The sequence below is a fragment of the Sinocyclocheilus anshuiensis genome, unplaced genomic scaffold, assembly GCF_001515605.1.
Source record: "Sinocyclocheilus anshuiensis isolate Anshui unplaced genomic scaffold, SAMN03320099.WGS_v1.1 scaffold24, whole genome shotgun sequence".
NCBI classification, from domain to species: Eukaryota; Metazoa; Chordata; class Actinopteri; order Cypriniformes; family Cyprinidae; genus Sinocyclocheilus; species Sinocyclocheilus anshuiensis.
The window spans coordinates 470,333-493,754 of record NW_015557090.1 but is presented as its reverse complement, the minus strand read 5'-3'; the positions used below and the strand labels follow the sequence as shown (position 1 = coordinate 493,754).

Here is a 23,422-nt window from a genome sequence, read left to right as displayed (position 1 = left end):
CGACATCAGAAATGGATATTATATAATAGATATTTTTTTGAACATTTTAGCTATTTAAAAATATTTAAAAATTATTTTTTACACGGCACCCCTGCTCTCGACAGACGGCACCCCGGTTGGGAAACACTGGTTTAAACAACCTATTTATTTATTTTCATGAATCATACAAACTTTTTTTCTAAATTAAAAAACAACAGCTGTTTAAGTGGTTTAAACAACCTATGTATGTATGTATTTATTTATTTTTATGAATCATACAAACTTTTTTCTAAATTAAAAAAACAGCATCTGTTTAAGTGGTTTGAACAACCTATTTATTTTATTTATTTTCATGAATCATACAAACTGTTTTCTAAATTAAAAAACAACAGCTGTTTAAGTGGTTTAAACAACCTATCTATCTATCTATCTATCTATCTATCTATCTATCTATCTATTTTCATGAATCATACAAACTTTTTCAAAATAAAAAAACAACAACAACAACAGCTCTTTAAGTGGTTTGAACAACCTATTTATTTATTTATTTTAATTAAAAGAACTCCTGTAGATGAGAGAGCTTCTTTACCTAGATAAAGTTACTCAGCCTCAGTGAACAGGCACAATACAGGATACGGGACTCTGAATCAGCCTGTCTGCTGAGTGAAACTGAACACACTGCTCCTGCCATGGTCCTTTAACAGGCAAGGACAAGTCAAATGCTTATCACTTGTGCAGTAACTGATGGATATGATGCTTTCAGCAGCAAAGTCACTTCCTTTGAGCAATAGCTGGAGTTGGATTACATTTCTCTTCATTAGTGAAACAATCATGACTATAGTCAACTGTATCAAAGATGTGTTTGGCCTTAAAAACATAAGGCGTATTGCCAAAAATGTCATTTGTCTTCAAGATAATAATGACCATAACACATAAGATTACATTTAAAAAAAACAACAAACTCCTATATTTTGAAATGTTATTGTGAATTATTTTATATTGTGAAATTTTTAAGTTCTTGAAGAAAATCTTCAAAATTGCAATACAATGGTAAGTCATGAACGTATAGTACAGTACTTCAAAAGGCCCACCTGACTCACAACTGTCTGGCATTTTTTTCCGTTTTTAGTTATTTATTTATTTATTTAATACATGTAATTTGCATTTTGCTATCCCACCATGTGCTGCATGTTGGAATAGCAAAATGCAAATGCACATCTGAGAATCTCAGCCTATGTAGTAGGTCATCGCTTACCAACTGTTTAAAAAAATATTGTGTATTTGAACATTCTACTGAACTGACACTTATTGCATAATATGTAATGCATTATAATTATGCATATTTTGATGTGGGGAATGTCTTTTTTTAAATTACTGAAATACACTTTTTTTTTTTCCAAGAACTAATTTTGGTAATAAAAAAAGGGTTGTTCTTTTTGTGAGAGACTTGTTTTGACTCTTGTCTCAGAGCACCATTGTCTTGAAAGAAGAAAGCAAACTGGATCTAACCAGCACAGAAAAAGAAGTGCACGACCAAGGTGCACAACAGCAAGAGAACAAGTACATCAGTATTGTTTGTTTGAGAAACAGACTCTTCTGGTGCTCAGATAAATCTGCGTTGTGTGAAGGAAAGACTCTAGAATGCACGAGGTCTGCAAGTGTCATTACTGCACATGGAGGATTCTTTGATGAGCAGAACATTTGAAGAACAACATTTATTAGAAATAGAAATAATTTGTAACATTATACATCTTATATTATTGTCTCATTATACTGTATTTTTTAATCAAGTCATTGCATCATTGGTGAATGAAAGTAACAATATGTTTCAAAACAAAACATTTCATAGTAATCCCAAGATTTTGAATGATAGTATATTGTATGTATATTTAAAATAATTATTTCTACTATTTAAATTTGTAATATCTCTTTAATAAGGTTTCATAACTGTGCCCCTATTGTCATCGCTCTCAGATCCCCAAAAAAAAAAAAATCAGGTAATAACAATGTCAGCCTGCATTCTGAATGTCCTCTTTCCATATTTCATTTGCTATGAGTTCAATGAGGCCACACAGTCTATAGAAATGTATGTCTTATATTTTAGAGTTTTTATTATATGTTAGTTTTCTTAGGCGTCGTTTTCCTTCCTCCATGCATAAAACCTTTGTATGTTTTTATCTATATTTTCATTCTACTGGAGTAAAACACCAGTCAGACACCTTTAACCGAACGAAAGAGCTAAGAAAAACTAAACTAAACTAAAACCACTTCATTTATATTAGTGAATTTAATGTAGTTATTGGAGTTGAGTTGGAGGTGTCCAGATAAACATGAGTCCATGAGTTAGACTGCAAATTATTAAACATCTAGAGAGAAAAGTCAATTTTACTGTAGCTGTAAGTTTGACTCATTCGTGTTGGTTTGGTTGAGCAACTGTAACATATTGCTTTTCTCATTTGCTGGGAAGTGATTAAAAAAACACTAATGATTTTATTAAAATAATATTGATAATATAATAAAACTATACTGTGGGTGCCTGAATGACTGCATGTGCTGGTTTTCAGCTGATTGAGGAGAAATCCCCCAAAACAGAAGAGCTCCTCCTACAGGCAGTAGTCAGAGCTCTTATCATAAACATTTCAATAGACATTGCAGTGCCATCTGTTGGTTATGATCATGGATGGGCGTTCGAGCCTGTAACCTGGTCACAAAACATCTCCTTGACTTCCTGTGTCCTGGTCCCTTTAGGTTTATGTGCATTTATGCACCAGGATGTTTTACTTATGAGGATATATGATTCTTATTACAGTCATTTTACATTACAAGCATCATGATTTACCATTTTGGTCTTTCTATGTTTAAGGCAAGCATCTAACTGACGTCTAGACTGACATTCGAAAGGCAGGCTTGATGACTGAAGACATGAACGGCAAAAACAAATCAAACATGTTGCATTAGATCTCAGAACACTATTGTGCACTGTAAATGTGTTTTCATCATTCTGTCTGTCTGTTGTCACCATTAGACAATTTTAGACATTTGTCAATTATAGTTTAGAGACTGCGTCATTAGTTTGTCTCTTTATTGTCAATCATCTTCGGGTTTAATTTTCATTATGCATTACTGAATACATTTATATCTGTTAGTACTTCAAGATGTCCAAGAATTACGAAATTATTAGTAAATCCAGTGTCATATTGCTCAATTAAAATATCTTCTCTTTGTTGCGTGTCTTACACAAAACAGGCCACACCATCTACAAACAGATGAATCAGATACCATTCATTCAAGGAGCTGCTGGAGAAAACCTTCCATGGTTCTCTCGTTGTGTCACACATGCTCTGCATTTCATCAGATGAATCTATCATTATGCAGACACAAAAAGCTCCATAAGTGGAAAAAAACGACAAGAGAACTCAAGAGTTTAAATTTTCTAATCAAACCAGATGTGTGCAAACATGACTAAGGACTTTATTTACCAAATCTTTTTTCCCTGTATTATCCACAAATAAAAGTGATCTCTTTATGTGTATGTATATATATATATATATATATAAAATGTCATAACATACAGTATATTATAACATTATATAATCCCTTAGTGTGACTAAAATCTCTTGGAATTCATTTTTTTATTTTCAGGTTCCCATGCAGTCCTTAGAGAGCACAACATTCTGAGACGACTGGAAAATGTGGACGCGTGTCTTCCACGTTGGAGTCGTTGTCCTTCCTCCATGTCTTCTGCGGTCATCAGATACACCGCCGTGATAAACAGCTTCAAAAATGCCGATCGCACCTCATCGTTTCATCAAAACAATAGAGTCATGGATAGAGAAAGAAACATCTTCCTGCAGAGCTGACCACACCCTACTTTTTTAAACCATTTTTTGATAATTTTTCTCTATTTTTATATAATAATGACTATAGAATTATCCTTGATATAAATTCAAAAGTAGTTCCTCTGTCAATTGAAATAAATAATTTTGGCAATCTTCATAACGGTGGTATTTAAAATAAATGAATGATTACGTAAAAAAAATCTAACTTAGTCAGAATAGATGGCAAGAGAAGAAGGTGAGCGAAAGAAAGAAAGAAAGTGTAAAAAAAAAAACAGCAGAGAGAGTGAGACAGATAGAAAGAAAGACAGATGCAAAGAAAACTATCCACTTCTTTAGGAATTCAGAATGTATGTACAGGACTCATCTCTGAATCAGAAAAGCGCTCGTCTTTGCAGCAGGTCCTCACGTGTTTGTGTGTGTGTGACAGTGCAACGTGGTCCATAGCTGTAGTCCTGTGTTATACAAGTGTGTAGGACTTTGTGTAGGGGTTGTTGCTTTGTTTCAGGTGTCCTCTGGAGTCTAGCAGCGACTCCTGGGAGCTGCTGAGTTTGGCGGCCTGGGCCAGGTCACCCGGCTCGCGTTGTGGCAGTGCAGAGGAAGTTCCTGGCTGCCACTGTTGTACTGCCTCTCTGCTGGGGGGGCCGGAGGAAGAGAGGGCTGACGAGGGGGTCTCGGAGGGTGTTGGCGCCAGCAATGCTGGCCGCTTCGCCATTCGGCTCTTCTGTGGGTCCATACAAGTCTGTCCTGTGGCCTCTCGACCTGAAGGGGCTGCTCCCCGGTTCAAAAGGAAGTCCATGCGCAGGTAAGGGGGAAGATGGACCAGTTCACCTCCTACGAGACAGACAGGGTCATGTAAGTGTGAGCATTGCTCAAAGATCAGATTTGCTTTCCACAATATCCACAATGAACTTCCAGGTCCAAGCTCTATAATCAGGTCAGCACAGGACATGACGGGAGAGTTTTAGGATAGGATAAGGTAGGGTAGGCTAGGTTTATGACTCAATATGGTAGGGTAGGATAGGAAAGGATAAAATACGTTATGATAGAAAAGGTCAGGTTTAGGATAGGATATGATAGGACAGAAAAGGATAGGTTAGGTTTATGAAATAGATAGGGAAGGATAAAATACATTTAGAAAACGTATTTTAGAGCACTTTCGAATTCTATCCTAAAGTTCAGGTAAGATATCAAAACCAGCATTAAACTACATCTCAAGCTCTCACCGAGTATTGGCCAATTTTATTCCTATCCTGTTAAGCATCCTGTTCATGTTCTTATTATTGTGTATTATACCTAAAGTCTATTATACCCTTCTATATAAAGTTTGAAATGTACATATGATACAATATACATTATAAAACAGATAGTTCCGGTCCTTGATTCTGATTGGTTGAGCCGCGTTCGAAGCTGTTGTAAATTACACTACAAGCATACACCTTTGTTTACCTCTGTGTGTTGCTCAGCAACCACTTTGTTGGAACCACAACTGTTTCTGAGGAACTACATTGTTTGGTGGGAGAATAATGTTTTTATTTATATCATTACACTTTATTTGCTCTGTTTTATTCTGTGAAACCTTACTACGTATATGGAATAACCGTTTTATAAAAGCAATAAGCCCAGTGAAGCCGCTTCGCGTCGTGCCTAACAATGCCCCTTAGCTGTTATAAATTCACTGTAAACCACGGCTTCTTGGGGCTTATTGCTTTAATTTGGACCTTTAACTGAAAATGTCCACTCTACTGAAGAAAATTTTAACACTGCAATTGGCAACAAAACATCAAACAAACAGTTCAGCAAAAATTAGATTTTTAATCTGTATAAAAAATAACGGGTAATTATGAGTTAAATTTAATAATTTAAATGTTTTTAATAGGCTTTATTAAACCCAGCAATAAAAGGTCAGCCACTTTATTAAATGGAGACTGAAGTTTTATTTTCTAAAGCTAATTATAAATGTGTCTCTTTAAAAATCAACTGCTGCGACTGCTTAATTAAACTGTTCAACTGATTGTTCATGAGCTCTGTTCCAAACCCTAGTGAGCTGCCTCACTGCCTACTAGGGTTATGCATTCATACAAATTGTTGTAATAGACTAATCATCTAGTTGTCTAAATAAATAGTTGGGATTTTAAATCATGGATAAAGATGTCAAATTTACCTCACACATACAAAACATTGCTCGATCAGACAAGAATAAATGTAACCTCACTTTCTCTCTCAATGGATTAGTTTGTTTTCATTCTATTCTTAGTATCTTGGGTGATTAAATGAGTGGAGTGCAGTATTACATAAAGCTCTTTCCAATAAGGCCAGTACTTGAAGTTCATATCACATTTAACAGCTCCATTGTGATAGTAAACTGCTGTTTTGTAAAGACAGACGATACCTCCCCAGCACAGGATGCAGACCGCCCATATTTGGCCGTACAGAACAGTGCCAGGTGCTCTCACTAACCAAAGGCTCCCTGTCTGAGGACATAGTGCTTAGATTCATTCACAATGAGACAGTAACTCTAAACTCTAACCAGTAACTCAAGAACTGTCTGGGGCTGAAATCAGCCCTGGGTGGCCCAGACGCAGGACACATTAAGCACATTGATGTGAAAAGAACGTGGCAGTGTGTTTGGACAACAGCCTTCAAACCTGTACCCATCAACACAGGGACTGATAGCACACTGCAAGAGTGACAGCTGACTGGTGAACAGGTAAACTGAGGAATGTGTGGAAAATACAGAAGAAAATAGACTCACTCACACATACACTACTGGTCAAAATTTTCGAATATTTATTGTTTAAGATTAATGTTTTGGCATTTTTGCCTTTATTATGATAGGATAATAGCTAGAAAGGAATTGAAGTAGGAGAGAGAGAGAGAGGGACGCGATCGGGAAAGGTCTCTTATGATCACCAAGGCTCATTTATTTGATGCTAATTGCAGCAAAAACAGTAATATTGTAAAATATTATTTACATTTAAAATAGTTATTTTCTATTTGAATTCATTTCAGAATGTAAGTTTATTCCTGTGATGGCAAAGCCGAATCAAGTCTTTCATTGTCTTCAGGAATAATTCTAATATGCTGATTTGGTGCTGTTTTTGCTGCTTAATATTTTTGTGGAAACCATGCTACATTTTTTCTACATTCTATGATGAATAGAGAGTTCAAAAGAATAATTTGTTTTTTAGTCTTTACTATCACTTTTGTTCAATTCAATGCATCCATGCTAAATAAAATGTAACATTTCTAAAATTTATTTTCTACTTTTTAATTCTTACTTGCATCAAATGGTAGTTTATCACAATTTCCACAAAAAATGTAAGCAGCAAAAACTGCTTTGAACATTGATAATAATAAGAAATGTTTCTTAAGCACAAAAAGAGCATATTAGAATGATTTCTGGATCATGCGGCACTGAAGAGTAGCTGCTGAAAATTACATTTTAAAATGTATTTAAATAGAAATGTTTATTTTAAATTGTAATCATTTTCGCAATATTTCAGTTTTACTGTATTTTTCATAAAATTGGCTAGCTTTGGATTTCTTTCGAAAACATCTTAATTATTCCAAACTTATGACCGGTAGTGTACATAAACTTTTACAGAATATGGAAGCAACAAGACGATACATTCTAAAATAGGATTTTTATCATTGTAGGGTGGTTGTGTTCACACACTGCCAACAAACATTTATGTCCATACACCATGTAAAAGTGGATTTTGTATAATAGGTGTCCTTTAAAGGGGTCATCGGATGCTACATGCACTTTTACAAAATGCACATACATAGATCACATCAAATTTGGTAAATGGAACACCAAGCGTGCTTTCACACAAGCACGTTTGATGTGGTTCATTTTCAATGGATGCACAAAAATGATGAGAGAATATTAAAATATAATTTTTGCTCAAAAGTTGAAAGTAAGTCTTATGTGTTTGGAACAACATGAGTGTGAGTAAATGATGACAGAATTTTCATTTTTGGGTGAACTATATGTTGTTTTGGTATTCAGAAATAACAGCATATCTCCTAATGTACCATTATTACTTCACTATGACCAAGGTGCTGAATACTGAATAGGCGTTAACATGTAAATTTGGATGGTCATGTGTTATTGTAATCTGTATGCCTTTAGAAAGTCACAGATTTTGGAACAAAACTATACTCTTTTTGGACTGGGGTGGGAATTTTGAAATCTGAAAGTTAAAGTATGTTTACATATAATATCTTACTATTACAAAAGATCAAGGATTTTTTATTCGTGATTGATTTCTTTAACTGAAAGAACTAGCTGTTACCTGTGTCCTGAGAGGGACTGACACTGTAACTGTCACTCTCTTTGTCCACTGAGCCCGTGGCGCGGGGTGTGGGCAGCCTCCAGTCAGTAGTGAGAGTGTGTGAGGAGACAGGAGGGTGCGGTCGGTTCAGGGTCCACTGGCTGGCGTATCGACTGCGTGTGGCGGGACCTGCTTTCGCTGTGCGGCGGGCAGTGGGGTCTGAGGGAACACAGACATACAGAACACGTTAATATGGCACAAAGTGACCAGTGTAAAGTGAACCAAATCTCTGCCCTCCCTTATGAAAAATTACTGTGGTCATCTACCTTTTCCCGAGTAACTGATGAGCGCCGCCATGATTCTAAATTCCGTCAGGATGCTGTCGTGTTCCAGTGTTGTGCCCAATTTCGACCCCCTGCCAAATTATTACCCCCCTCGTCACTACCTGATTGCCTAATCCTAACCCCTACCCCACACCTACTCCCAATACTACGGGGGTAATAATCTGTCAGGGGTCAGAATTGGGCACAACACCTGTCTCCACAGAAATCAATGTTAAAACAGAGTAATAAGATCGACTGAATTAATTAAACTGAAACTTTTTCAGTGTAACTAAATATTAAAATATGTGCAGGGTTAAGCTGTTCTGTTGTTGGCTGCCACAGTAACAGCCATAAACTTAAGGAATTCCTGTAAAATACTTGTTTTGCGCATCAGCAAATCTGTCTGTGTCTGGCAGTGTATGCATTTCATTCTGTGTCAAATGCTGACAAGAGAAAATGGCTAAGTTAAAATACTTTGTGTAAAATAATAAAATAATGCATGCTCTTATCATTTTGTGGACAAAATCCTCTGAACTTCGCCCTGATCGGGAGCTGTATGTAGGATATGTGCGCTCGTGTTTTCAATGCAGTTAACTTCGGGCCGCTTCATGTCATCTACCCACTGTGACAGGTGAGTTACTGCAAAAAGACGGCCATTGCAACACTGTAAAGCAAGGCTGGGCAACTTCGGTCCTGGAGGACCACTGTCCTGCAGAGTTTAGCTCCAACCTTAATCTAACACACCTGAACAAGCTAATCAATATCTTCAAGATCACTAGAAAACTACAGGCAGGAAAAATGTAAATACTGGTGTAGTGATATGCCATATACTATGGTACTAAAATATTACAAAAAACAGAACAAAACACTGTACTCACATATTATACAAGGTGCTGTAAAGAACACTACTACTCCATAAACCACCATGAAAAGTCATATGGGTTTGTATGACACGAGGGTGAACATGGCAGAATTTTCATTTTTAGCTAAGCAATTAATTTAAGTCAACGCTGGTGAATCCACCTGAATCATTAATGATTGTAATCATGACCCATGTCAGAGAAATGCTCCTCTTCAGTTCAGCTCCACTAAAGCCGTCAGTGAGCAGAGAAAGCAGGTATTCACTTCCTGTGAACTCAATTAAACCATATTTAATGGTTATTCAAATCACAGGACTGGATGTAGGCAACCTCATTATTCTTTTCAGTGTTCAAAAACAAAAGGTCGGGAACCACTGGTATAGTGCAGTAAAAAATGCCACGGCACACCACTAAGAACTGAAATATAGCACAATTTAACAAACATGCAATTGCTTCAAATTGCATATTAAAACTGGATATCATATTAAAAGTAGTACACACATTTAATGTGAAAATTTAGCTTAAGTCAGGTAGGAACACAAGGTCCTAGGTAGCTTTATGTTGTCGGTGATGATAAAGCAACAGATTTACATATCGTCGCTGTCTGGCGGAAACAATGCATGTCCCAGTCTATGGTATGTCCAAAAGCACTACCACTTTCAGGAAATGTAAAAACATTTTTTTTTAATAATAATTAAACAGCGTCGTCAGAGTTGGTATTGTGGCTTTATATATCATCAGACACTTGGAAGGTTTTTGCCCAGCAAATGTGTTTTGTCCGTCATTAGAACGGCCGCATCTGAGTTGGTGAGTGCATCACATTACATTTTCTTACAGGTTATAAAGTTTATTGTAGCTATATGGGCTGTTTTTTTTTTGTTGTTGAATTGAAATGTTTCTTAAGTAAAGAAAACGCTGTACTTATTCAAACATCAGTTCTGTATTTACCCTTGCACTGAAAACTGTGCTCGGCGCTTCAATCTGAATGGAGATTGGACTTGGAGGTGGACTTACGAGGTTTCACTGACAGTTTGAGGATCCAATGGTGTTACGAGGTTTACTCGCAAACTCTTTTGAATGCATTTCATTGGTTAACTATTTGTAAAACCCACAAACGGACGTAAAGATTACCAATAATATTGATTTAAAATAATAATAGTAACGAAATATAATAGAGATAGAACGTTTTGATAATTTTCCACGGCACACTAGTGTGCCGCAGCACAGTGGTTGGGAAACACTGGTATAGAGCATCATTTGGGACCCAATTTTTGAAAATATTTGAAACAAACAAACAAAAAAATGGGAGCTCTAGCGCAAGTTCTACCGGAAAGACTCTAATGTCACGTCATTCATTACTCACAGATCTAGCCAATCATCACTTGACACCTGGAGTCAGGGACGTCCTTAGCTGACGCGGGGCCCGGTGCGACGTAGGGAGGGTGGCCCCCCCTTGGTCCGTGTTCCGGGTGGGGGGGTTTTGGTCCCCCTCGGTCCATTCGCGGCAGGGCCCCCTCAAGCGCGGGGCCCGGTGCAACCGCACCAGTTGCACCCCCCTAAGGATGGCCCTGCCTGGTTCTGTTCTCACATACTGACACCGGCGTTCACTACTCGGTCAGTGAAACCGTCTCTTAAAACTTTAGCCCAAGTTTTCATAAAATTACGACATATAATTTAAAATGAACCTTCTGTGAACGATTGTGTAAATTACGTCCTTTTCACGATGCACGCTATATTGTTAATATTATGCAAATAACTAGTCTCACAGTAAACGTTTGTGGTTGTTTGATCATCCCACTAAAAGCGTTAATAATTTTCTCAACTGAAAATGTGAAACACTAGCGGCTTTAAGTTCATGTCAGCTATTATTCCGAATGCTCATTGAGCTGTCGCGTCAACTCTACTCGCGTCTCGATCACCAATTTATATTTTTGTCTGTATACAGTATACACACATGTAAACTTTCATCGAAGACTCTACGGGCCTGTTATCAAAAAACACGGCTGCGAGTCTCCTTCAGCCTTCTGTCTTCACTACATCAGCCTACACCATGATAAGTTTTCATATTGTTTTATGCACTTGTGGCTGTTGGGTGTAGAATTTATTCTTTGCAAGGTTATTCTTTGCACTAGGTCACTAGTGATGGTGAAACGAAGCTTTGTGAAGCCGGTACAGTGCTGCACTGTCAGATGGTTTGTTTCTTTTTCATACAAGCTTCGAAGCCTCTGTGCCGAACGTCACATCACTACTAGGCTATTCACTCACAGTGTTTAAGACAAAGCGAATGGTCATACTAAGTGAGCGTTCGTCGTGTGATTGTTCATGTATGAGGATAATCTAGCAGACTAGCGCTGCATGATCAACCCAAAATTGAGCCTAGGTTGCACTTTGGCTCAGTGCAATTTAAAAATAATAAAGTTCTAATTATTTGTTCAGCGTATTATTGGTGAAGTACAGTACTAAGATCAGAATGTATTGATTGGTTTGCATAATGCTGCACGATCTTTGCAAGCTCAGTTGTCACCTTTAACATGCGTTTAATAGAAACACGACCCTAATATATTTTTCAAACTTTAATGAGAAGCATTTACAACTTGTTTTCAACAAAGGAGAATATTTAATGACATTTTTTTAGTCAGACTCATTCAATAACATCTGGTGTTTGAAACAACTTATTTTTGTTATCTGATGTGGCTTCATATCATAACGCTTAATTATTATAACCCTTTATAATATTTTATATATATTTAATATTTTCCACTCATAAAGACTCAAATAAAAGTGTTCTTATCCTTCTGCATGGGTACCACAAGGTTATTTATCAATTTTGGCCGCTTTGAATGGCAAGGACCGCCAAAGAGGCCATATGACTTACAGATAAAGCAACCAATCACGTTTCGGTTTGTGCCGAATGATGTTCAGGGGCATGGAAATGTCCCCACAATAACAGACCGTGTGTAAAACTCTTGTACTGTACGTATTTTAAAGATTCTATGCTGCAAACTTTAAATATTTCACATACTTTTAAAAATCCAGCGTTTAGTTAATCCTGATAAGCACTCATTATCACAGTTGTAAACACGACGGCTATCTTGTAACATGAGGGGGTTTGGCTTCACAGCATATTTGCTTCCAGGCGGAATGTTAAAAAATGCGACATGCACATCTCCTGGAAATCCAGTAGAATTCAACAAATCCGATGACGACTTCGAAACTCCCGAAGTGTTTCCAATTTTGTGTGCCGTATGCATCAGACATTCAACCAATGGTCCGTGGGCATGACGTCTGAGGCTGAGACTAAGAATCCCCTGATCGTAGATGCAGAGAACCTTGGCTATCACCTTATCTTCACAGAGGTCATTCTTTTGGACGGGTGCCACTACGAACGCAGCAGAACTTGGGGTTCAGCCTCCTCTGTCAAGCTGTTGAGTACACGGTCATCCTCCCCATTCGAATTCTAGTAACTATCTCAAACGCTCAGCAGGTACCTTTAAGTTATAATCAAGGCAAGTTTATCTTTGCAGCTTCTGGTGGTTTCACTCTGTTTCCTCATATCTATTGGCTTTAGTTTTACTTGGCCTAACGTGGCCCTCTTTCATGGCCCACGTGGCCTTCCTTGTACCCCGGCCTAACGTGGCAGTCTTCACAGCCTACGTGGCCTTTTTCATACCTCAGCCCAATGTGGCCCTCTTTCACGGTCTACGTGGTCTTCCTCGTACCCTGGCCTAATGTGGCAGTCTTTCACGGCCTACATGGCCTTTCTCGCAACACTTTAGGCAAAACAACCTAATGATTCCCTCTGTTAAATGATTTTAACACCTGTCAATGACTATATTATTTTATTAATATTAATCTTTTTTCTTTGCCTAAATATTCTAGGAACAATTTCTAAGAAACACTCCAACTGGTGGGTATCAATTTTCCTCTCCTTGGGGGTAGGCTCCACCCCTGCCTTCATCTTCAGGCAGGATCAGCAAGTATCTGCAACATATCATCTATTTGCAACCGATTTGCATACTACTTGTTAAATAAATCTTATTCAGACATTCTCTTGCCTCCCGAGTCTTTCTGGTAGAATTAGAATTCTATGGTATACTATGTGAAATACACTATGATTTGAGTTTCACAAATTTTGATCTAGCAGACTATATACATCTGATAGTAAATTGGAATGACCCGGGGTTTTTATTTTTGTATATGCACTATATCTGCTATAGACTACTATTGGACATTTTGTTGATGTCAAACACAATGTATAACTGACTGTGTTACTATTAAGTCATCTACACAAGTGGGCAGCTATATGAGAATTTAAGACATGAACATAACCAATCAGACTAGTTCAATTCTTACTTGTACCAGGTCTAGCATCAGACACGTCTACTAGTGGTCCAGTGGCCTGAGATAGAGACTGGTAATGCACTGTATGGGTGACAGTTGAGGACTTCTGTTTAGATGTTTCTCCAAAGTCATTGTCCGTCAACAGCACCGTGGAGCGGTCATCTGAAAGACAGAGGCAACCAGGCTAATGTAAGTAGAAAAGACCACCATCAAGCAAATCAGGGCCTTTAGGGAAAGGCAAACCACTAACATTGCACAGTGGTCTCTTACCGATTGTCTCCATAGTGTCTCTCTCCTCGATGAGTAGCTGAGCACGTGGGATATCGATGTGCATCCTCAGAGTCTGCTGCTGTTTGTTCACAGTGTCTGGTGTACGTGCATTTTTACTGGAGACACACATCCAAACAGAAAACAATTACATGCACTACTTTATGACAAAGTGCACTGATTTATAAGCCAATACCATAGTAATTTACCTCATTAGCATCTCTGCTAGGCTCTTTGCGTCTTTTGAAATAAAAGAAATAAGGAAGTTATGAATTGCAAAATATTGTTTAATATTAAGAGTGTATTAAGAAATTTATCAGAACATCCTCAAGTAGCTATGATGTTCTGTTCGCTAGATATGGCATGTGTCTACACACCTCGTAATCTCTTGAGCCTTTGCTCTCTTCTTCTTCTCCTCAATACCAGAAGAACAATGAAGACCATGGAAATTGCCACCAGAATACAGATGATTGTGACCATCATCTTAAGTCCCTCATTGCCCTGCCTATTCTCCTGGCTGGGGTCCACAGTCTTTGGCAATGGAGCAATTGTGCCTGGAGAGAGAAGTTTGAGCAGCTGATGGACAATTTAGATTTCTAAAAGTCTGGTTATAACCAACTTTTGATCAATTCAACTTTTAGATCATCTTCCACTGTTTTATGCTGTTTATTGTTGATTTAGTGCTAGTCTGACTGGTAGATCAGCATCGCCATGCTGTTTTCCAGCAAAACGTGCTGGTTAGACAATAAGGTCTGATCAAGGAACTCTTGCTGGTTAAGTAATTTAAGCAAATGCTTCCAAACACTGAACTGAGACGACATTGATTTTGACCCTGTGTGGTAATATAAGACGTAGTACTCACTGCCATCCACATTTAGAGTAGCGAACAGAACCCTCTTCTCTGCTGTTCCTGCACTGTTGCCCACTCTCATCTGGAGCTCGTACCAGGTGGCCTCCTGTAGGTCGTAGAGAATGTGGTTTTTGGTGAGAGAATCTCGCTTCACCATAGTCCATTTCGTAGTGTCCACCGGTCGATATTCCAGTGTAAAGGAGTCGATCGGACAGCCGCCATTGTTCCAACCAATGAGGTTGAGCTCCACACGGGTAGAGTTGATACTTGAGAAAAGCTCATGATCTTTGGCGAATTGTGGCTCTGATAATGTGGAGAAGTGAGAGATAATGTAATCCTGAAGTTAGAGAAAGTGGTCAAACTTCGATTGCAAATGATGATTAATAATAAAATATATGGGCTAAGTAGTTATTTAGCATGCAATTTTATTTAAAGTGACTTAGCAATCCAAGATCTATCCTATGAAACCAAAATAAGCTGTAGGACATTGGTGTGTCGGAAATTGGCCTGATACACTCATTCACTATTCTATACATTACTCCACTAATATAGCCCACTTTAAAGATTGAATAAAAATGAGTCATCAAATTTGGACACTAAGTGTGCTGGAAGGGCTGCAGCTTTTGTGCAGTTTGCGCTTGCTGCTATAGTAGTCCGCTGACAACAAACTTGTATAAACTTAATTTAATAATCAAGTAAAAAGAAACTTACACCTGTATGGAAGTCATTCGGTGCGACACTCAGAGTACATTGGTGGTACACTTGTTATTGCAGTGCATTATGGGACTGAATGAGTGGACCTGATAATGTCCACTATGGTTTCGGACACCACTACAAAATTGCTTTCCCCTCAAATAGTGCACTATATAAGGGTATAGGGCAGGGTTCCTCAAATCTTGCCCTGGAGGGCCAATGAGCTGCAGAGTTTAGCTCCAACCCTGATCAAACTCAGCTACCTGTGATTTTCTAATGATCCTGAAGACATTGATTAGCATGCTCAGGTGTGTTTGATTAGGGTTAGAGCTAAACTCTGCAGGAAAGTGGATCTCGTGGGCCAGATTTGAGGATCCCTGGCATAGGGGGATTTCGGACACAGCCCATGTCTTTTAGCTTTAACAACATATGTATGCTAGTCTACTCATAGGAATAAACTAAAAGTAAATACAGTATACACATTCAGGGAAAACAGATCAAAGGTAATGTAATCCAGATGTAAATGTAATCCGGAATGAGAATGACCCTGCACACTATACTTAGCAAGTAGCAAATCATGGCTATGATTTCATGCTAATATCATGCTAATATAAAAGTATCACACTAACATGTTATTTCTATTTCATGTCGTATGACATGAAAGCAGACTACTGTTTACAAACATTTAATATGGAATAATGCCCATTTCATTTCACTATTTGACTATTTCACACAGAACACAGTTCTCAGTGTTCTCAGATTTTGTTATTGGCCATTAATGAGAAAGGGACAAACATTTAGGATGGTCTCCCAGCGTGTTTCAATATGACATATGTCAACACAGCAATGAAAACTGGTGGTTTTATTTCAAGAGGGTTTTTATGCACCTTGCTCAATGGCATAATAGCTCATAGCCTGCTTTGAATCAGCATTAGGTTACAATTCAGTTAGGCTACTTACTATTCAGTTGTCAGTCATGTATTTTAGCCACTAGCGATCAGCATAATTAACTATAAATTATATATATATATATATATATATATATATACACATATATATATATAAATAAAAATGTTTACCTTTCCCATGGGTTTTAGCCTCAATGATTTCACTGATGCGTCCAGGACCAACTGCATTTTGTGCAGTAAGAGTAAATTTGTACCAAGTACCGCACTTTAGCTTCTCTAGACGGTAAGACCGCTCACTGGGGCTGATGGAGAAACTGCCCCACTCTTCACTGTTATCCTCAGAGTACTGCAGAATGTAGCCTGAACAGAGAACACCACACCAATTTAAAATAAACCCCAAATGCCACACTTTGTTTTATTCACTTTCATGGGCGCTGTAAATTGATAGAGAGCACCTACTATGCAAAGCTGACCTTCAAGTTTATTAAAAAATTACAGCGTGCGAAATAAACCATTTGACAGGTCTAGGTGGATAGTGTTCCATATTTGTCAAACAGTGGAGAATAAGTGGCTGAATATATGGAATATAGATATCAGTGCAGTCTAACCTCTGATGGAGCTTCCTCCATTGTCTCCAGGGATCCAGGACAGTGTGATGGAGGTGGTTGTGGTTTTGGTCACTGTGAGACGTGGTTGGTCCGGAGGTACTGAAAAATTTTGAGAGTAAAGGTACAGTCACATTTACCATTGTTTGAAGAATTTTCATGGGTGACATCCAGCCATTTCATAGGAAAGATTTCCACATGCATATTTTGCGTTAGGTTCAATTTGGTCATGCAGATTCAATGTGTTGCCCAACAGAAAGCTGCTTTGTTTTTATGAGCTGTGCTTCATATTGTACAATACATCACTACACTAATGACCTGTTTTGCTCATGCAATTTCAATAACGTGACCTGTGTGTTTATTGGTTATGTCAAACTTCTTTTTCCTTTCTTTTTCACAGATTTGTTTTCATAAATTACAGAAAAAAATTCAAGGCACAAACTGCGTCCTGCCAATGATTCAAAACAAAAAATGCTATTTGGATTTACAGAGAATATAATTTGATTATCCGATGCCATACACACCTTGGACCTGAAGGTTTAGCATGATCTCATCTGAACCCCAGTTGTTGCTGGCAACACATCTGTAGTACCCAGAATCTTCTGCTTTGACAGTGCGAATAACAAAGCTGCCATTGCTGTGAGCGCTGCGACGTCCATCGATTGAAACCGGAGCAGGAGTACCATTACTGTAGGAAAACATTATCAGTTTCATAGCAAGTATGAGTCAGAAGAACAAATTCATCAGGCATTTTCAGTTTCATGCATAGCACTTCCGGTTCTTTATAAACAAATTTTGACTAGATTTACAAAATGACTACATTAAAATCTAAAGAATATAGTTATCAAACATACTTTCCCTTGAGCCACTTGATGGTTGGAGGAGGGTCTCCGACTGCTTTGCATGGAAGGACAATGTCCCTCATCCAGGGGGTGGTCACAGTACCACTGAACGTCAGGATTCGCGCAGGGGCTTAATAAACAAACAATGGCATTACAATGGTGAACAAAGCCTCTCATACAAACTCTTCTGTGCCATATTGGTTCTGTTAATGGTACAATATGGCTGCATCCCAATTCACATACTTCTACTACACACTAAGAGTTACAGAGAGGGTGACTGATTGCCAGGTGCCATTCTTCCATACCTTTAGCTTGGGGCTCTACGGTGATAATTTCACTGGCATTCCCACGGCCGGCTGCAGTGACCGCCACAACCCAGATGCTGTACTGCCAGTTCTGATTCAAGTTGGTCAAACGACGAAAATAAACATCAGGTGCAGCCTCAAACTCACTGATCACCTGTAATGATACCCAATGAAAAGGTTTCATAAGAATAACATAAAATTATATTTGTTGGAAACCCTGTTCCATTGTTTTTACATTTAGGGCAGAGGTGTCCAATCCTGCTCCTGGAGGGCAACTTTCCTGCAGACTTACCATGACGTTTTTCTAGTGACCCTGAAGATCTTGATTACCTGGTTCAGATGTGTTTAAATACGGAAGGAGGTAAACTCTGCTAGAAGTATTGGACACCCCTTATTTAGGGCATTAACTTATCCAGAATGACTTACAAAGTGCCGCAAAATGGAATACTGTACTGCTTATGGCATAACGCAGAGCTGGGCAATTCTAGCGTATCCTTGAGATACACTTTCCTGTAGAGTTTGGCTCTAACCCTAATCAAAAACCTTGAACAAGCTAATCAAGATTTTCAGAATTATTGGAAAACTACAGACAGCTAGTTGTTTAATCAGGGTTGGAGCTAAACTCTGTAGGACCTTGAGGACCAGAGTTGCTCAGCCTTAGCATACTGTGATTTATACTCTACATTGCCTACTATTAAAAAATAAATAAATAAGAGGAAGAAGAAGAAGCACTAAGCATTAAGCAATAATGCACATTGAAACTGCACTGGCAAATGTAGTAGGTCATTCAAGTATCCCAAACCCATAGACTTTTTTTAGAGTTATGAGTTACATAGTGAAATGTTCTTCTACTTTGTTTCTCAACCTTGTTCCTGGAGGCACACCAACACTACACATTTCAAACTCCTCCTAAGTACACACCTGAATCGACTCATCAGCTCATTAGTAGAGACTCCGAGACCAGAAATGTATAGGTCAGATAAGGGAAACATCCAACATGTGTACCTCCAGGAACAAGGTCAGGGAAGCACTGTCATAATTCCTTATAATTCTATTAAAATCGTGTTTGGTAAATTTGAATAATTAAGTTTGGGGCTGCCTTATGGAGCTGTGCAGCCACAGATAAAGCTCACCGTGGGGTAAGGGTTGGAACAGAAGACGGTATATTTCCGGATGATTCCGTTGAGTTTGAGTGGAGGAAGCCAGGAAACAAATACCACTGAGCTTGTGGAAGCAGCTGCCTTGACTCCAGCTGGAGGGCCAGGAACTGGTTTTAGCAGGAGAAATGACATAATTTGTTGAGGAGAAGCTCTAGAAAAGACACCTTGTATGCTACAAAGGAAGTGACCTAGCTGTTCTATTCTAATTTAATGGAAAGGTGAGATGTGTGACTTTACACAATTTCCCAAACACACCAATCACCTCTCTGTTTGGATTGGTTTTGTCACTGGGTTCAGATGTCTGTGCAATGAGCAAAGTCAACCTACAAATGACTTACTTTAGGGCGGAATATCCCACTAGACAACTCGAAACAGGTTGATTTTGGTCACTCCTGCTGATGGTTTTTACTGAAATCTCTTCTGTATAAGTTTTATTTCACTTAACAATCAAGAATGGAAGATTGGTGACAAACAAACTACTGCCTCTGACAATTCTCTCCAATTCTTTGTCACTGAATGCCAAAATAAGAGCAAGACCACAGTGGAGAATTGTAATGAAATTGTGAAAATGACTTTAGTGTGAGAATGTGTATTTGTTTTATCAGGGTATGCTGTAGAAGGCATTTGCCCATTTGCATTTTAAGTAAAAAAATAGTGTCATTTAGTAAAACTGCAGAAAACCCTGTGGTGGGTACAGAATCACCACGGATAACATGGTCAGCAGGGAATTGGGGCTGGTGAATGAAGCGTACTACTGACATTGCCTTTTTATTGTTTCTGTAGATTAAACTGAGACAGGGGAGTCACCTAGCCATTATGTATGTGCAATCGGAATGAGTCTCACCGTCCTCTTTGGTGCGTGTGTAGATCTGCTCACTACGGACTCCGTCTCCGGCTCGAGTGAAGGCCAGGACCTGGATACTGTAGTTGGTGTATTTCTCCAGCCGTTCCAACTCTAGTGAAGGCTTGGTGGTTGTGATGTTTCTGATCTCTCCCAGCTCTGCAACAGACACACAAACTGTTAACTGATCTGGGGGGGGCTGTATATATACATACACAGTGTATATGTGAACCTTTATCTTGACATTGTATACATTTGAGTTAGCTCTCACTATCATTGCATTAGTCAATTAATTACATTTTGCATATTCATAGGTCACTGTGTCCTGTATAATACTACAATATACAGACTGTTGTGTCACCATTTTTATTTTTACCCTTGAATCTGTACATCAATGCCTTATTGTAGTTCAATTAATAATGGCTCTGCAGTGCGGCCTGGAAAATGGCCACTGATCTTTTTGCTGGGTGCTCCCTACTACTGGCATTCAGGTATTTCATGTATACAGGGAATTTGCATACTGTCCATAGCATGCGATACATACTACAAAAACAGGGTGCATAGTATGCACAGCCACATTCTTTGGACCGGTGCACCAAAGAAATGGGAACACCTTCATCCAAAAAATAAATAAATAAATAAAAAATGCTTTGTAAGTCTGCTGAATGAGTGACAGTAAATCTAAATGTAGACAATTTGTCCAATAATTATTGTGTTTCTACTGTAGGCCTACTGCCCACTGTTTCTTCACTTTCTGTCTCCTACAACAAGGCCACCATGCCCTCTGGTGGTCTGAGGCAGAAATGCAATTGAATTTATATTGTATGTCCCAAATGTATCACTTTATGATAATGTATAGTGTGTGACAGGTCTGTATTAAAAAAAAAATGTTATTTACAAAAAAAAATTGTTTTGGTGCTATTTGGAGATACATTGTAAAAAACGTGCATCTCTGAAATACCTTGGAGCACTATGTAAATACCAAAGTGTATGAATTTAGAAAGTACTACGGTATTATCACCTGATACCATCACTAAACTGCTACGGTACTTTTGGAAGCACTTTAATTGGTAACGCTTTATTTTACAAGCCTGTTCTGCATGTATGTGCTATGTACTTGTTTTAGCAATTACAATAACTGAGTAATAACTAGGTATTAACCCTGAACCTACCCCTACACCTAACCCTGACATCTGTGTGCTACATAATTATGCATAAATGGAAGAAATTCTCAGCAGAAGCTGAGAAGGTCATAACCCTGCCTGACCTCCATCAGGTAGGTTGGCCCAGTAGATGACACGATAACCAAGCAGCATGCCGTTGAGGGCTTCTTTAGACAGAGCAGACCAGGACAGGGAGATGGTCTCGGGGGTGGTAGCTGTTGTCACAACGTTCTCAGGTGGGCGACTGGGCACTGTGAGGGAAAACAGGACAGATCGTGTTAGTTAATATACTCTGTGTGATATTTATCATGAAATCTCAAAATATGTATGTGCATTACTATGTCCTACAGATAGAATTTAAAGCTAATACGTGAGTCATTTATTAATCAACTATTATAAACAAATCAATTAAGCTTCAAAGTATTAATATAACAAAGGTGACAATCATAAAGTGACTAACCATCCTCTAGAGTGGTGATGGTGATTTCCTCCGAGGTGGGACCTATGCCTGCCCGATTGGCTGCTTGCACCCGCACCTCATACTGGGTGTACTTCTTCAGAATATCCAAAGTGAGGGTTTCAATGTCCCCTGTGGTGTCCACATTGATGGTGTTGTATTGTGGGCTGCCCCCTGTCCCAAACTCCCGATAACACACTTGGTAGCTTCGGATCAAACCATTCTGTAAGTGTTTGAGGGGGGGCTGGAAAGAATAGAACAGAGAACAGAATAGATATTGTAACATCAGAAAGGGAGAATCAGAAGAGAAAAAAAAAACATACTGTATCTGCATTCCAATTTGAAAAAGTAAATACTTCTTTGGTGATGGGAAAGTACATAATTTGGGGGTATGTACAAACTGTACGACAGTGTTGGCACCTACAACCATGTCAAGAAAATTGTTCATATTTGTTCTTAATAAAGTGTTACCTTTTCTTTAATGGACAAGTTAAACATAATTTTCTGTGATAATCTACATTGTCTCTACTGTTGAAATAGCTTAAACCCAAAATATTCCTCAAAAATGATTTCACCTGCACAGATTCCAATTTTGCATATCTACATGTCTTGTTCCTCCGTATTACCTTCCATGTGACTTTGATGCTTTGGGATGAGATTGCTTCCAGCTGCACATCTTGAGGAGCGCCATCAGGTGCTAGATTGATCACATGCAGGAAAGACAGAGAAAATAATGGACTGAGCCACTAGGTGGCTATAATGCTAGCCACCTAGTTATATTATCTGTGCTAGGTGGCACAGATAATAAAATGTCTGATACTACAGAGTACTATAGAAAAAGACTCACAAAGGCTCACATCATTTTCAGTTGTAGCAATACTCACGTGCTTCATCTGTGGTGATGGTCAGCTCATTGCTTGGTCTGCTTTCGCCAATCTGGTTTTTGGCAAACATGCGGATGTTGTAGGTGGAAGCAGGGTGGAGGTCAATGATGGTGGCCTGATTCAGCTGAGGGGAGACGTCTTTGGTCATTTGAGATGAGGCCCATGAAGCTTGAAGAAATACAGAGAAATGCAAAGTGATAATGCTATAAACCACAAGAGGCTATGTTACAGTCATTTTACCACAGTTTAAAGGGTGAAGGAATAAAAAAAATAAAAATAAAAAAATCTTAATTAGTTAATTAGCTTCAACCAACGTAATGATCAAAGATCATTCTATGAATGACTGGCACATAGAATTCAGCCTATGTGAATAAAATTGAACATTGGTCATTCAGTCTGATTTATTAGCTCAATATATTCATTTTGTATGTATTCGTCCTTTTTTTTTTTTTAAACAGATTGATCCAGGCCAAGATGCCGACTTGTCAATAAACTCCAGCTTCTAGCAGTGATGAAACACATAATACAAACGACTGCCTAAAACACCTACTATGAACAATTCTTGCCTTAAAGAATATAAATAATAATAATTTATTTGAGGCAAAAAAAAAAACATACATGATTTGTTTTTATAGTTGATGTCATATCCTGTAATAGGGCTGTTGCCATCAAAGCCCATTGTCCAGCGAAGTGCAATGGTTCGGTCCTTTACCTCTCTGATCTCAACTTCAGGAGGATCAGGACGATCTTTGGAGAAATGTTGGTAGAGATTAGACAATGAAACATATTTTGGCATGGAAAAAAAATCATATATATATATATATATAT

At 38.3% G+C, this 23,422-nt stretch overlaps 1 pseudogene; it reads right to left on the bottom strand.

The window, feature by feature from the left end:
* Positions 1-1,999: 1,999 nt before the first annotated feature.
* LOC107677084 (Down syndrome cell adhesion molecule homolog) overlaps positions 2,000-23,422 on the bottom strand; it is a 124,870-nt pseudogene continuing 103,447 nt past the window's right edge.